The 16055-nt window shown below is 47.3% G+C and overlaps 1 long non-coding RNA gene across 1 annotated transcript in view; it reads right to left on the bottom strand.

The window, feature by feature from the left end:
- Window positions 1–3895, bottom strand: part of LOC144368047 (uncharacterized) — a 40908-nt gene extending 37013 nt beyond the window's left edge. The window contains exon 1 of the long non-coding RNA XR_013427775.1: window positions 2776–3895. This is a non-coding gene — a long non-coding RNA (uncharacterized LOC144368047). The remainder of the gene's footprint in view (window positions 1–2775) is intronic.
- Between the last annotated feature and the right edge of the window lie 12160 nt (window positions 3896–16055).

The following is a 16055-nucleotide window of genomic DNA, read 5'->3' as shown; positions in this document are numbered from 1 at the left end:
GCCTCAGCAATGTAGGGAGAGCCTGTCTCAAAATTTAAAACTAAGAAGGGCTGGAAATGTAGCTCAGTGGTAGAGCACACCTAGGTTCAATCCCCAGAACCATAGATAGATAGATAAAACTTCCTGCAGTTTCACTAACAGTAGATGGAAAATGGACAGAATGAGTGTGACCTCTACAAGCTGCTGTGGGGTTTGTGGTGATGCCACCCAGTGCCGCAGTCTGGTTGGGCACAAAATCACGAGCCACTTAAGCAGGAACAAACTTTATTTTTGAAACTGCCGCCAATGCCCGTACGCTCCCAGGGAAAACAATTGCTGACCAATGCACGCGGCGTTCTCCCGGATCCCCAGAGGAAGTTCCTCCTCCAGAATTCCCTCCTACCACACTTCCCCAACCAATGGGAACTCTCCAGGAGGCCCGAGGTGGACAGCAGGGGTCCAATATCCATATGAATGTAAATCTTAACATAATCATATCATCTCAATGGCTAGCTGGCATCACCTTTCAACCAAAAATGCCATGCATCATATTACTTGGCTGTGACTCTTAGCATCTCCCCCCTTCTGTTTAATTAAGCAACAAGCAATGTGGCTAGGGACTACGGTGCCTGTTAGGTTTGTCCAATTCAACATATGGTTCTTACCTGTCATCGGAAAACTGACCTCTAGGCGTCAGCCTCCTGTCTTAGGTTGATACCACTGCAATTGGATCATACCCGTCACTTCAACCAAAAATGTCATGCATCATATTACTTGGCTGTGGCTCTTAGCAACCCAGCAGGTGTCATTCATGGGGGTGGGAGGGATTTCCAGAGTGCTTGGGTATTTCCAAACAGGAAGTGACTTTATTATGGCCACAGAGTGCAGAGGAGTTGCTCTTGGCAAGCTGATTAAGGGGGTAAACTGAGTGGTTGACTATGCACAGGTTTTAGAATCAGACAGACTTGGGGTCTAATCTTAGTTCCACTATTTAGAGAGGTTTTTGACCCTGTGCAATGTGACTCAGCCTCCCTGAGTCTCAGTTTTATCATCCACAAATGAAAATAACAATCATGTCAATGACTCTGCAGGGTTGCTAGGTGTAGATGAGATAATGTGGTCAAGATGTACTGTCATTATCAAAGAGAGTCCTGCAGGCCAGGGAAATATCAGGAGGGAGCCAGGCCTGGCCTAGCAAGAACTGACATCCAGGACAGGTTGGAGAAACTGAGGTCTCAGAAATGCACAAGTAAGTGCTCTTGTTTACCACGGACTCGCTATGTGCCACCTGATATCTAAAGAACAAGCCAACCTTCCTAGCATACTTGAGAGTGAAGACCATTGTCACTGAATTACAGACGAGGAAACCGTAAGACTCTTAAGAGGTTAGATGATTTTTCCATGGTCACCCAGAGGATGTCAAACTCCAGAACCTGCGGTCTCAACCACTCTTCTAGACTTAAAAGTTAGGCATTTGAGGCCAAAGATCTAATGTCTTCCAAAACAGGATGTTACTGGAACTTTTCCTGGCATCCACAAGTCACAACTGAAACTCTAAAGGTGCAGAAGTATATCTCCATGCAGAAGAAAGGGGCCTCTCCACCCTACAGGACTTGCAGAGAGACAACAAAACTAGTTCAGAACTTCATATGCAAGCCCCATGTCCACTACCAACAGATGACAGGCTGACTTCCTGAGCCCCCGAGTCTCGGGGAGAAGTGGCAACGAGGAGTGGACTGTCAGAGCAGAAGCTGCTGGGGGTGGGGTTGAAGGAGACCAAGAAGAACAGAGTTTTGATCACATCAAGGAAGAGCAGGTGACTTGGAATAAACCCAGGCTGGCTTCCTCCTTTCCTTCCGTCTCACTTCCCCTCCCATCCTGTAGGAGCCAAAAGTTGCCTCCAAATGAGGAGACAAAACGTGTGGACTTAGAGCTGGGGGGAAACACACCCTTTGGATTTGGTGAAAATTTTGATTAATCGTAATCAGATGAGAATTTTTAATAAGTGAAAAGGAGACTCTTCCGATACCTAATAGTGATGGGAGTCCTATTGGAGTTATAGGAGGGGTCCACCAGGCATGTCTGCAGCCCATTGAAAGGATGGTTTTGGGGGGGATTAAAGTTGTTTCCTCTCTGTACCCCACCAGGTCCAACCAGATCGATGAACAGGTTACATTTGGAAATTGGGCCACTGGAGAGGGCCACACCAGGAGCACCAGGAAGGGCAAGGTAAAGAATCCAAAAGAATTTACTGGGTTCTGCCCTCAGCTACCTGGGCCATCATTCTTTCCATTTAACGTGGAAGAGGGCACAGGAGACACGTCTCAGAACCCACTGTTGTGGCACTTCAGAATGATTAAATATAATTATTATTGTGGTAACTACATAGTAAGCCGAGTGCAATTGTTATTCCAAGATATGACTCAAACCCTCCCAAAGTGAGAGTCTGAGTTATTTTTAAAACAACAGCAAAAAAAAACTTGCAGATTTTATTGTGTGGACATATCTTGAGTGGGTGGACCATTAGAGTCCAGATTTTGGAGTCCAGAAAGAACCAACCTAGCTGCCAGCACCACGGGACTTTGTCAAAGGACTCTACCTAAGAAACCCTTAAAAATGGCTTCCTCTGGCTTAACATAAGATCCTAATTCATAAACTTGGCACTCAAGTTCATGCCTCACATGGAGATGCCAGTATCAAACAAGCAGTGACACCCACGATCTTGGCCCCTCATTTTCCCAGTGTTCCCACTGGGGCTCTGTGCAGAAATGACCCTGAGAAGTTAGTGCTACTGACCGTGTATTGACATGGATGCTGAGGGTTTGAAAGATGAGGATGTTTCCCCAGACTTCAGAGCTCGGGAGTAATTAAGACCCTTAATATGCCAGGCATGGTGGCTCACACCTGTGATCCCAGCCACTTAGGAGACTAAGGCAGGAGGATTGCAAGTTCAAGGCCAGCCTCTACAACTTTGTGAGACCCTGCATCAAAAGAGAAAGGGGCCAGGGTGTAGCTCAATGGTAGGGTTCCTGGGGTTTAATCACCAGCACTACAAAAACCAAACACACACACACAAAAAAAAATCACACCCCCAAATTCCCATAACTACGCTGGCCCAGCCTCAGCATCTGCCTTTTGATGCCTAAATCTTTGCCCTATTCAGATCTTGCTCACCCTTGGCCCCCAGATAACTCCAACTTTCAGCGAAGCATCCTCTGACTCTGAACCACCTATCACACTACCCTTGCTAGTCTCCTCACAGCACATGTCCGTCTGACTACTTCAATGACATTCAATGACATTACAGTAGGTCCATCCAGGACCTCTCCTCTGTCCACACCCACTCTCTTCATGACCTTAGCCAGTTCTGTGAGTCTCAACACTCTGCTGAGCCCCAAACCTACACTCCAGCCCAGCCCACCTCTCCCTGATATCCTACTGCTACTGGGACCTCTGCAATCGGAGGTCGGATAGTGTCTCCAAACTAACAAATTCAAAACTACATTTACGATATCTATCCCAGACCTCCAGCCTGCCATCTCAGTGACAGGTGACACCTAATCCTTCAAACCAGGCACTGTGGAGTCAGCCTTGACCATGATCCCCTCAACCTCTACCTGCTTTGCATCCTGTTGCTCTGCTAGCCTAAGACACGCAGAAATGGACCACTTCCCACCCCACGGCCATCACCCTGAGCCACCCTCTGCCCTCCAGCCTCTCTGTCACCCTTGTTGCCGCCAACCCCAGGCTATACTCCGTGAGGTCATGTCAGCCTTGAAAATATAAATTAAAGCATGTCCTCCCCTGCTCAGAGTCCCCAGTGCTTTCCCATCCGATTTGGAATGGAATCACCATTGCTCAAGCCTCGTAGACCCTCCCTGACCCAGCCCCACACTGACACCAGTGTCTACCCTCTTCTCCTGGCTTCCTCTGTACCACCCAATGGGTCTCCCTAATCTTCCCTGAACATCCCTAACCTCTTTCAAAGCAGAGGTTTTGCACTTATTCCTTCTGTCCAGAATGTTCGCCCCTCAAACATTTGCTGCCTCTCTCTCATCCCCTTCATATCTCTGCTGAAAGGTCACCTTCTCAGAGAGGCCCTCTCTGGTCATCTCATATAAATATTGCCCCAGGAACTCTATCCCTGCTCCTGTGTTAGTGTTCTTCATGCCCTTGGTCACCACCTGGCAGCATATTGTGACTCTCTTTACAAGTCTGGCATCGACACTCCCCCACCACCACCAGGATAGGAGCTCCATGTGGCCACGCCTCTGCTGCCCCATCTCCATGCCCTGACTCCAAACTGGCTCCTAAAAATATGCATGTGTCCTGGATATGGTGGCACGTGCCTGTAATCCCAGCCACTTGGGAGGCTGAGGCAGGGAAGATTACAAAGTTCAAGACTAGCCTGGGCATCTTAGCAAGAATCCATCTCAAAAAATAAATCAATAAATAAAAGGGTCTGGGGCTGTCACTCAGTGGTGAAGAGCCCTGGGTTTAATCCCTAGTACTAGAAAAAAAAATTGTGTGAATGTTGAAAAGTTTATGGTAAAATTAGGTTTGCCTGTTTTAATGAAGTGTGTATCATTACAGGCAAATTGGAGGCCTGGTCCCAGTTCCCCATTCAGGGACTGACCCAGATCATCCTCAATTTACAGATGGGAAAACTAAGTCCCTGGCAGGAGGGCAGGGTTACAGGAAGGAAGCACACAAGCTCCTTGCAGGAGGAAAGGAGGGGGCTTGCTTAGTGTGAGGGCCAAAGGGGAGTCAAAGTAAGAGAAGGAGGAGACCCACAACAGGGGGACAGGGCAGGGGAAGGCAGCAAAGCAGCCTTGCCCAGTGTCCGTCATCTGGCCCAGGTCTGCCTGCAGGAAGGGGAACATGCCATGTCTGCATGTCCACCCACTGTAGCAGGCCCAGGACCGGCTAATATCAGGGACCTTCTCGGGCTAGGGATATAAAGCTGGAGGATGCTGCAAAGCTTGGGAAGAGCATCAGCAGGAGGGAAAAACACAGGGGACACCCAGCTTGGGAAGAAGAGTGGATATACAAGACAGCAATCAGGGAAGACTTCCTGAGGGAGGCACTGCAGGAGCTGAGCCACAAAGATGCACTCCTGGAAGATAAAGGCGCCAACTGAACCGACAGGGTTTTAGCAACTCAGTCGGCCTCATCAGGACCAGCCCCTGCCAACATCACCAAGACTGCCTCCGCCAGCCCCTGGTCCCTTCCCATTCTGCTGCCACTCCCTTTCTTGTTCTTTCCCACATCTGTGGTCCTCCCTCACAAGGGAAGGTCTTTGCCTCCTACTTCATTGAGGCTTTGACTTGAATTTCCTCCATTCTCCGCCCTGCTCCAGCACCCATCGGCCAGACAAACCAACCACTTCCACCCAGTCACCCTCCCTGTCTCAGCCAATGGAGGAGACCTCCTCCTTCTCAGGTGGCCCCTCCACTCACGGCTCCTTGCACCTGCTCCAGGACCTTGAGCCATCGGTCACCCCTCTCCCCTTCACCCTTGGCCTCTTCCCCTTCCTGGGCTCCTTCTGCCAGTGGAAAGCTCCCATGGCTTCCACCCCTCGATGCCCTGAATGCCAAGTTAACTTATTAAAGACAACTCAACTGCAGATTGAGAACCTGGATATGTACCTTCTGAGTTCTCCAAAGATCATCTGTTTCCAAAGCCAGGCTGACTTCCTTACAGACTCATACTAAGAGAGGAAAAAAAACAGTCAAGGTACTATTATTGTATTTGAATAAAATCAGCCCTAGGGGCTGCCTTATTGAAGGTGCACCACCACCAGGGAGCAGACGCCTGGAGGCCAAGCATCCTGGGTGGCAGCCTGAGGCATCTCACTCCAAAGGAGGGACATGCAGCAGCAGCCCACATGCAGGTGCTCATTCATGGACCCCCAGGATCCAGGGGATCATTCATCTGTGGATCCACGGGATTCAACCTGCACCAGGAACTTCTATTTGGTTGAAGTCTGCTTCAAGCACTTTGCAAACTAACACTTTTTCATGAACGTCATTAGTATGCACTGAGGAGAAAAGAAATAAGATGGTGAGATTATTATTAACATGCATGTTTTTATACCACTCAGATAAAGAATCAAGTTCACCTCTTTCATTAAACCAGTTGCTGATATTTGTCTTGACCTCATTTAATGCACTATTTGGTGACTTCATTTAATAAAGCTACCTTCCCTGTTCAGCTGCCCCTTTTGATCACAAATTAGATTCTATCATGTGCAGACTACTGAAGAGAGTCAGCAAGTCTTTTTTTTTTTTTTTTCATTTGTCAGCTTCATTTTCTAAGGACAATCTAAGGTTGCCCTTAATAAAAAGTGTTGAGCAAATGTATATTTGCCTCTTAGATTAAGATGTGAATTTTAGAAATCAGAATTTGATTTAAAAACCAATCTCAAGTGATGCCATTTCCACCTCCACTAGACTGTGAGCTCCTGAGAAGAGTAAGATCATCTGTAACCCACATCTGCCCTTAGCAGAGAACCCGTCCTGTATCAGTCAGTAACCACCACAACCATGCTGCATAACAAACCACCCCCAAATCAGCAGTTCACAATAATAGGCATTTTGCTTTGCTTCATGAGTTGCTTTCAGGCCATTTTCACCTGAAGTGTTCTGGCCTGGATTCCACTACGAGGTTGGGGAGGCAGGTGTCAGTGTCCACAGTCAGGGTCTGGTCCATGAGTGTTTCTTCTTGGACAGGCTGGAAGAGTAGTAGTCAGTGAGTTTCTAGAGCATGTCCTTCTTGTGGCAATCACCAAAACACAAGCTCCTTTAAATCCACAGACTCTCTATTGGCCAAACCAAGTCATATGGCCAAACCCAGCATCAGTGGAAGAAGCAGTGAAAGTGGCAGAGTGTGGCTGTGTTGTCCTTTTATAATGGAGTAAAAAATTGGATCAGAAATTTAAATCACCCCAATAGCCCATAAATACTAATCACATTAGGGAATGTGTGAAATCCCTGCTCCACCTGTTCCCAACCACATGGTTTTAGGCTTCCTGCTTAGCATCTCTGAGACTCGGTCTCCACCTCTACAAAATGGAGAAGATCATGTTTCTCTGGCGCTAGGTGCTTGTCCAGATTCCTGAGGCAAGTCACAGGCAGACACACACGACTTGAATGCAGACCTTCGTCCATTCAATCCAGAGTGATAAGGGAGTCTTGGAAAGAGCCCTGGGCTGGAGATCATACAGACCTGAGGGCTATCATAAGCTTGCTGTGTGACCTTGACCGTGTCCCTGACCCTGTTTGTACTTCGGGTGTTTCCTCTACACCGCAGGAGGCTGCACCAGACCAGAGCTGGGTTCCAACGTCCCAGATCCTCTCTAAACTCAAGCATCCATTCAACAAATATTTAACCAGCCACAGGCACGTCTTTGTGTTAGATCCTGGGGTCAGGGCAAGGATTTGGAACACAACCACCTAACTCCTGGAAAAGTCTTCCGTTCGCTCAGCCCCTTCTCCAGGCCTGCCTCTGAGGAGGAGTTAGAATGGGGCAGTGGGGACTATGCTACATCATAGTCATTAGCCTCAACTGGGCTCTCAGTGCTGCCCAGAATTCCCACTTCTTGATCCACTCACTGCCCCTTCCTCACTCCAGTGGCCGTTGCCGTTTCCCCCATCCCCAAAGCTCTGACACCCTGCCTCCTCCCTCAGTCTAGGTAGGAAACCTTGCCTCCTACATCAAAGCTCAAGTTGAAGCTCTCAAACAAAAGCTCTCCTTCCTCCACGCGCGCCTGCCTGCCCCTCCCAAGGTATTCCTACCACCTGGGCTTGGAGAGAGGGCGCTCCCTTCCCACCTTGGCAGGGGTTCACATGATCCGTCCCCCCGTTTCTCAACTGCTCCCTCTCAACTGGATCACGAGCATCCGTATTTAAACACGTCCAAGTCTTTTACATCTTAAAAATGAAATCCTCTCCTTGACCCAACAACCCCTTTCAGCTGCCAGCAAATCAGCAAATCTCTCCTCTTCCCTTCTGTTGCTGTCAGATTTCTTAGCTACAAGTAACAGAAGCCAGCTCATGCCGATCTAGGCAAAAATGGAACTGATTAAAAAGATGTTGAAACACATGTCCAAAAAAAAAACTTGCACACAAATGTTCTTAGCCTCACCTCCATGAAGGAATGAAGCAAGATACAATGAAAGTGATTGAGTTTTTATAAAACTCAGACAGAACTCAGGATATATAAGAAATAAGGAGTTCTCTGGGGCCAGGGAGTTGGGAGAAAAATTGTCTGCAAAGTGCACAAGGTAACTTTTGGGGGTGCCGGACGTGATCCGTATTTTGATGAGAGTAGTGGTCACACAGGCCATACATTTTTGCTTTTACCTAAGGACATCAGCTTGGGTCAGCTTCTCTCACTTCCGCTGCCACCACTCCCCTTTCTGTTGGTGCTGCTGAATGTCCTGTCACATCATTGGCGCCTGCTCTGCTGCCAGCTATCCCAGGGACCACGGCTGTCACAGCCTGCATTGCTCTAGGAAGCATTCCTCCAGTCCCTTCCTCTTGCATGACAATAGCTTTGATTTTCAAGTCAGGGGTGACACTTCTGATGGACGAGCTCTGTCCTCTGCCCACCCCAGCCCAAGGCCAGCCAGGAGGACCAGTATGTGGCACCTTCCTCGTGTGTGGTGGGAGGCAGCCTCTGCTCCAGCCAGAAAGGATCGTGGGCAGGGAATTCTGCAAACACAGGAAGGCGATGTGGACGGGCAACCAAGAGGAATGGCCCGTGCCCGCCTCCCCCACCAGAGAGAATGTCCAAGCAGCTGTCCACACCAGCTGCCTCTGTCCCACACCCTGCACCCTCTCTCCCACCACCATCTGGCTTACAAGCAGCCCCCACTGCCCTCCCATACAGGGACTTCGAAGGTCACCAATGGCTTCCCTGTCACCTAAGCTAACAGACACGTGGCCATCCTCCTTGAACACCCTCTTCTGCAGGCTTCACAGCTGCCACCTCATCCCGACTTCCCTCTGCGCCTCCTGCTTGGTCTACCTTGCCAGACCATCTTCCTCTCCCCGCCCTTAATTGCTGGCGTTGGAGCCCTGTCCGCTCCCTCCTGCGTCCGTCTCTTCACTGGTGACTCATGTTGCTCTCCCTGGCCCACACGTCTCCGCCAAGCTTCAGACCCACTTGACATCCGCACTTTGATGTCTCCAAGGCAACAAGTCACACTCCTCTCTTTCATCCTGCACCAAAGGACAGAAAAACAAGTGAATCATCCTCCAGGAGAGGAGAAAACTCTCAGCTTTAGCACCAGCGAATCTGGACTGCAAAAACTGCTCCGGTGCATGGCCACCGTTCTGCTTCCTAAAACTTGCCCCCATGTAAGTCATCAGGATCGTGCGCCCAGGTGACATGTGTGTCAGCAGATCAAGCATCATTCTGTAGAATCCCATCTCTATGCCTTTGAGCCACCCTGAGCTCCAGAAAAGCTCGACAAGACAGACAGGACCTGGCCCCAGAGCGCTCGCCACATGAAAAGAGGAAACAGAGCAGGGCATGCCATCCTGAGGTGGCAGGGGAACGAGAAGGTGGCAAGGCCACACCTGCCCATTGGAGGAAGCTCGCCTTCCTTAAGTGGATATACCTATCCCATGAGCCAAAGAAGGACAGCAGAATGAGAAAGTGGTTGTCCCTACAAAGGTGTCCAAAAACAAAGGCATGGTCTTCCACCCCAAACTTGGTCACCATCTCAGTGATGGTACCAGTATCCCTCCAAGGGCCAATGTCAGGAGTCCAGCCATGAGGATCACCCGTGCTCACCAGTCCCACTTTGTCAGCCTCCCCCTCATCCCTGGCCAACCATTCCCACGCTCGGTCAGCTGACACAACTCCATTCTGCCTACTGCAGAGTCTCCCAACCAGTCAGTCCCCAACCCATTGCCACATTTTGACCAAAGTAAATCTTCTCCTAAACCACCTGTGTGTGTGTCACACATTTTGCATAAAACCCTCATCCCCTTGCCATGCACCTCGGATGAAGACCCCAGCTCTGGTGTGGGAGGGCACTGCATGAACTGCCCTGTTCTGTCCCTCCTCTGCCTCTCCCTTGCTTTGGCTGCAGTTCTCCTATCCATTCCTCCCACATGCCTGGCGCAGACCTTTGCCTGTGCAGTTCTGTGCACCTAGAAGTCTCTCTTTTCTCTCTCCTCTTGTTCGCTCTCAGCTACCTTCAAATCTTACCTCAAGTACCACTGGGCAGCCATCTCTGGAAGTCCTCCCTCTCTCTAAAACCAGGTCACCCTCACCCTAATCTTCCAGGGTTCATCTCGAGTATGCCACTGTTTACTTACATGGGGGTGAATTTGTGTTGATCACTCTTACTTTTCATAAACCACATGATTGTCCGAGATGTGGTTGCTCACCCCATCTTTCAGAGACAGACCAAAGTGGACCTCAAATGCTTTACTGAATGAATGAATGAATGAGCCCTCAGCCTATTTCTTCTAGTCCAAACACAGCCTGTAGCATCTTCTCCCCAACTCCTGTCAATGTGTGCATGCCTCCTTCCCTCCTGTCCTCTTTCTTTTCTTCTCTCCCCTTCCTTTCTCCCTCCCAAAGATTCCTAACAGCTTTGCCAAAATTCTTCAGCCCAAAACTTTTGCTGCCACAGCGCCACCTAGAGTTCATCTGAGAGGATGGTTCATTGCCAGAGCAGTTGACCGCTGTCCAGCCCAGTGGAACCCAACTCTGCCTTGGCCCACTCTGCCCTGTGTTCTGAGCACATCTCTGAATCTTCACACCTCATTTTTCCTGGCTTTGAGACACCATCATTTTCACAATCCCCAAAGTGCTTAATGGAGACATTGAAGCCGAACTGCAATGAGACAAGGAAGGTCTGGCCTTGGCTCACAGTAGCATCTTCCTCTAGCACCTGATCAGCCTGCCTTTCCCTGTTCCTCTCCAGTTCTGCTTTTCTCTACTCATCTCTAGCTAATAATTTCAGTTGATGTTACAAGGCAGCAAGTATTTAATGAGAAACAAGATTAAAGGCCCCATGCAAGGTGTTAAAAGCAACTTGTATTTACTGAGGAAGACCTGCAAAAGGGAACAAGCACTCTGGTCCTGAGCTGCCACTTATCCTCTAAAAACACAGGCTTAATATGCAGTTTGGACCAGGTGCCTTAAAAATCAGTCTAGCAATCCCACTCTGTGGACAGAGGTCTGTGTCTAAGAATGCTCAGTGCATCGTAGCACATAGTGGCAAATGTGTAGAAGATGAGACAAGTAAATTGTGGGATTTAAATACTATGTCATCACTAAAAATAATTCACATAAATGCTTTTATTAGTTGTCAATGTACCTTTATTTTATTTATATGTGGTTCTGAGAATGGAACCTAGTGCCTCACACATGCTAGGCAAGCGCTCTGCCACTGAGCCCCAGCCCCAGCCTTCACATGGATGTTTTATCATAATGTAAGGACTCACTTGTAAGCTAGTTGGCAGTATAGAAACAGTGTATGATATATGCACAAAGTGTTATCTCATCTATGTAAAATAACAATACAGTGTGGAAAGAGTGTGTATAAGATGATACTCTCAAATATTCTCTATGGTTGTTCGGGAGGATTCCTTCTTTTCTATTTTCTTTTTCTCCATGTCCTAAAATCTTTGTAATGAGCTTGTCATTTATTTGTAATGAAATAATAACAAATCTCAGATTCCTGAAATAATCTGAAAGAAAAAAATGAGAAAAATATAGAATAAATCTAGATTAAAATGGTTTTCTGAATAGTCTGTATAAAACTCCTCAACAGAGACTCAGAGACTTGGAAAGTCTCTGGACTAATTATTTTCCATAGAGAGGGTTCTGGGACTCACCAGATAGATTAAGGGCAATAGTCTGCCTATTGCCAGGGGCTCAGCAAGCGTCTCCTGGTGCTTAACAAAGTGGTTGGACCCCAGTGGGGGGATCTCATCTCCGTCACCGTGCCTGCCGCATAGCATCCCGGTCTTTGAGAGAAGCAAAGCAAACCAGAGACCATAGCTCGAAAGCTGTTACCTCAGACCTGACTGCTAGCTCCCTGCTCCCACCACTGTGGGACTCACCGCAGTTACCCCTGTGTTGTGCCTGTGTGATTACAGAGGATCAGGGGCTGGGCAAGGGGACCTCTACATGCCCTGCGGGCAGAACCAGGATTCGGTCGATGATCATTAAATGTCAGCTGCATCTGGATCCTTCCACGCTGGGTGCTTACACATTCTGCCTCATTCAATCTTCACAACACCACCTGAGAAGAGAGCATTATTACACCCATTTTACAGAGAAGGAAAGGAATATGGCAAGTGTTGAAGTGCTTCTGTGCAAGGACCCACTTCTAGAAAATGTCAGAGATGAAACGTGGTCTCTGGACCCATCCACTCCAAGCTCTTCATTCACTGTTTCAATCGTGGCGACATGAAGGAGTGAGAAAACGGAACAGGAATTTGAGTTTACATTTGACCTGACCTGGAGTCAAGTACCTTATTAATTGATTGTTGGCTTTGGGCAAGAAAGCCCTTTGAACCCTGCTTTCCTCGTCTCTCTAAGGAAGACAATAATAATGCTCAGGTTGTAGCACTATTGTGAATATTAAACAGATCTTTTAATTCCACTCATCAGACACACGTGCTGCCTCACACCTGCTAGGTTCTGCCTCCAACACCAGAAAGAATGAGGTGAGTCCGACAAGCTCTGCCCTCGGAGGATTTCCTGTCTAATGGAGAGCAAATTGTAAATACTCTGTTTCACACAAGGGGTGACAGACACGAGGGAACAAAGCGTCACAGTGTCCAGAGCATCAGAGAAGATCCACAGAGGAGATGACCTGCAAGCTGGATCCTAAGCCACGAACAGGAGGTCACCAGGCAGGGGAATCGAGCAGGGCTTTCCAGGCAGGGGCAGGGCGCCGGTGCTTGTTAGGAGTCCCAGGGAGGTCACTAGTGATCTTTGCAAGAGGAGTTTACTTTGGTTTGAGAAGGGGAAAAAAAAAAAAAAGACAGATTGTCAGGGGTTGAAATTTACTGAGAAGGAGATAGAGGGAGGACATCGGTAACAGGGGAACGGCTCAAGTTTGCTTTTGTGGGTTTCTCTGTTTGTAAGGGTGGGAGACAAGGGAGTCTATTTTTAATACTGGTGTGAAGGAGCCAGGAGAGAGGTTGAGGGAGAGTGGATGGTGAATGCCATTTGGTTCCTAAGCAGGCAGGTGGGGTGGGTGGAGGACAAAGAAAATAGAGGGTACACAAGGAGGGAAGGAGGGACACCCTTGCACTGTCAGAGAAAGTGGGAAATATGAAGGTAGATTTGATGTCAGGAAGCCACCTCCTCCCGTCCCCCAAGCTGAAACCTGAGCCTTTAGACTTTAGATGCTCAATTCCCAGAACAAGGAAAGCTTCCTTTTTAAACTACATTTGCATTTACCACCACCCTGCTCTGTCGTAACTTGGGGTATCACATTCAAATTATTTATTTCCCTTGGGGGCAGAAATAATATCTGGTTTATCTACGGATCCGCAGAACTCAACACAAAGCCAAGAGGTATATTAGCATTGTGAGCACCCTGGAGAATGTTGAGAGAAGATTATTTAAAATATGGATAATGTAGAACTGTTATGTAAAAGCTTACACTAGAAACAAAATGTCAAAGACAGGTACCTGACTCTCCTCCCTGCACCTCAATTCCCTCTTCTCTCTCTTTCTTACACACACACACACACACACACACACACACACACACACACACACGCACACCAAGAAGAAGTTGGTCCAACATTTTCTGAACTTTTTAGGAACCGGGGAAAATCTTTAAAATATTTTTAAAGGAGATCACGACAATTTTTTTTTAAATGTTGCACAAATGAAACGAAACATAAGACTATGGCACTTTAAGATTTAGATGCAAAATCCTTAGTAAAATATTAACAAACAGGATCCAGAAGAATATTAAAGACTACTACTATTTCCAAGTGGATTTTTTTTTCCAGACTGAAAAGATAGGTCAATAGTAAGTATCCTCTAAGTCAGGCACGATGGTGCATGTTTATAGTCCCAGCTACAAAGGAGGCTGAGATAGGAGGATTGCACAAGCCCAGGAACTGAAGGCCAGCAGAGGAATGCAGCAAGACTCAGGAGAGAGATAAGAAGAAAACTCAGGTGATGGTGCCCATGGACAATGATAACACATTTGATAGAATTCAACAACCATTCTTGATGAAAAAAGAAATAAAATAAGGAAGAGAATGGAAACAGACTCCTGAGCATATCTTTCTTGCATTATCTTTAAGGTAGCAGAAACACTATCACTGCGGTCCAGGGGACAGATAGAGAAGGCCAGCTGTTGCCACTATCACTTGTCCTTGTTCTGGTGATAGCTCTTGCCAGAAGCAGAGTGCAGGACTATTTTTTTCTCCACTTTGGATGTTTCCTTCCTCTTTGAGGGAGCCTAGATAGAATAACATATCTGGCCTCCCTCATTCACTTCACTCCAGGGAAAACTGGTAAGTTTTGGAAACTTCCTCTGGGGAGGACCTACCCACTCAGCACCCACATCCATACCTGCATCCCATAGGAGCAGCTGCTGCCAACCTCACCACAGGAGCCTGACCACCCGCATCCCCATGTTGCCCATGACCGGATGAGTGCATCAGTATTAGAAAAACCCCTTCTCCCACAGATAGGAGCCACATTCTCCAATAACCAGCCCCCATCAGTAAAACTGATGAGTGTCGACCCTCTTCTGCTTCAAAGACTTGTCTCCATTGGTTCAGAACTTGAACAGGAAGGAAGGAGGTTGCTGGTGGACCTCTGTGAAGTTCCAGCACAACTAGCCAATGCACTGAGGTGTTTTAGTCAGGTTTTCTTTGTTTGTTTGTTTTTCCTGCTGTGACTAAAATATCTGCCCAGAATGAATCTAGAGGAAGAAAAGTTTATTTGAGGGCTCACGGTTTCGGAGGTCTTAGTTCATACAAGACAGGCTCCATTCCTCAGGGCTGGAGGTGAGGCAGAATATCATGGCCACAGAGGGTGGTGAAGGGAAGCAGCTCACATCCTGGCCATCAGGAAGCAGAGAGAGAGACTCCACTCTCCAGATACAAATATATATATATGCCAAAGCCACGCCCCAATTCCCATGTCCCCCAGTCACACCCTCCCACTTCAGTTACCACCTAGTTAATCCCTGTCAGGGGATTAATTCACCAATTGGGTTTAACTCTCACAACTCAATCATTTTCCCTCTGAATCCTCTTATGTTGTCTCATATGTGAGTTTTTGGGGGACACCTCACATCCAACCCATAACATAAAGCAAGACCAAAGAAAAGGAAAGAAAAAACCCAAGCCATAGAAAAATTGAAAAGCAAGTGGTAAAAACCAAAAGAAATTGACTGGAAGGCTAAGGGAGTTCAGGAATTCCACTGGATGCAAAATAAATAACTCTAAGATACACAAATAGCATTCGATTAGAAGACACAGCGTAATGGGAGAAAAAAGATTATAATGTCGACCATAACAATAAAATAGGGATAAACTCAACTAGAAATGTGCCAGATCTATGTAATGAAAACACTCTTGAGAGACATAAAAACACACTAGAACAAAGGGAAAGGCAGACCACGCTCCTAACTGGGAAGACCCAGCGTCATAAAGATGACAAGTCCCCCTGGGTTTTATAAAATGAACTGTCATCCCAATGGAAAGATTAACACCATCCTTTGAACTGCATGAGTCAATCCTAAAGTTTTTATGGTAAAATAAGTGTACGGTATTATTCTAGAAAGGTCTAAAAAGGAAGAGCAATGAAGGGTGACCAACCTTACAGCTGAAACAATATTTATTAATGCACACATTTAAACAATATGGCACTGGCAGGCAGGTCAACAGAGCAGAATAAAACGTCCAGAGAAGGACCAAAGTGGATACTGGAATTTCGTGTACTGTGAACCTGGCATCTCATATCATCAGGGAAAGGATGAACTATTCAATAAATGGTATAGAAATGACTAAGTAGTCCTCTGGGATAAACTAAGGTTGGGTGTAACCTCACACCTTATCCAAGAT

The sequence above is a fragment of the Ictidomys tridecemlineatus genome, chromosome 11 (assembly GCF_052094955.1).
Source record: "Ictidomys tridecemlineatus isolate mIctTri1 chromosome 11, mIctTri1.hap1, whole genome shotgun sequence".
NCBI classification, from domain to species: Eukaryota; Metazoa; Chordata; class Mammalia; order Rodentia; family Sciuridae; genus Ictidomys; species Ictidomys tridecemlineatus.
This window is presented reverse-complemented; position numbering and strand designations above follow the sequence as displayed.